Below are 282 nucleotides of genomic sequence, written 5' to 3'. Positions count from 1 at the left end.
CGGGGTGGGGCGGAGGTTGCAGTGAGCTGAGATCATGCCAGTGCACTCCAGCCTGGGTGACAGAGCGAGACTCCATCTCAAAAAAAAAAGTTTTTTGTGTGTGTTTTACAAAGTTCAAGTTACTATGTGCGCATAATATGAGCAAATATACATATGCTGAAAGTTCTTATAAGGGTTTGATGTGTGGATAATAAAAAACATTTGCAACCATAACTCTCAGCCATTCTTTAGCCTCCAGGGATCAGTAAGGCAGAAGCGATTTGTGTGTTTGTACTTGGTGTT

This window comes from Colobus angolensis, unplaced genomic scaffold, assembly GCF_000951035.1.
Source record: "Colobus angolensis palliatus isolate OR3802 unplaced genomic scaffold, Cang.pa_1.0 Scaffold402, whole genome shotgun sequence".
NCBI lineage: Eukaryota > Metazoa > Chordata > Mammalia > Primates > Cercopithecidae > Colobus > Colobus angolensis.
The sequence above is the reverse complement of the archived record's forward strand: the minus strand, read 5'-3'. Positions refer to the sequence as shown.